This window comes from Penaeus monodon, chromosome 19, assembly GCF_015228065.2.
Source record: "Penaeus monodon isolate SGIC_2016 chromosome 19, NSTDA_Pmon_1, whole genome shotgun sequence".
NCBI classification, from domain to species: domain Eukaryota; kingdom Metazoa; phylum Arthropoda; class Malacostraca; order Decapoda; family Penaeidae; genus Penaeus; species Penaeus monodon.
The window spans coordinates 42,741,766-42,742,124 of record NC_051404.1 but is presented as its reverse complement, the minus strand read 5'-3'; positions in this window follow the sequence as shown (position 1 = coordinate 42,742,124).

Here is a 359-nt window from a genome sequence, read left to right as displayed (position 1 = left end):
GATAGTCTGTGCTGTAACGTTTGGAATTGATGGAAAGAAATGTAATATCGGATCTTATTCTTAATATTATTGTTTTTGTCAATTACTGTGTTTGATGTTCGTTTCATGTGATCTACCGAAAAAAATGTAATATTCATAAATAGGCTTATATGGTGTTGTCTGCTTGATGCTTGTGTTCTGACTGACTTATTCATTTGACATAATTGTGAACCCATAATTAATTACAATTTAATGGGTTCAGTCAAAGGCTACTGTATTTACATATGTACTGCAGAAATATATTTTTTATTTCTTGACAAAAGCAAGTTATTTTCCTTTGCTTGACATTTTTTTGTTAGTATGCATTGGCTTAAAATTGC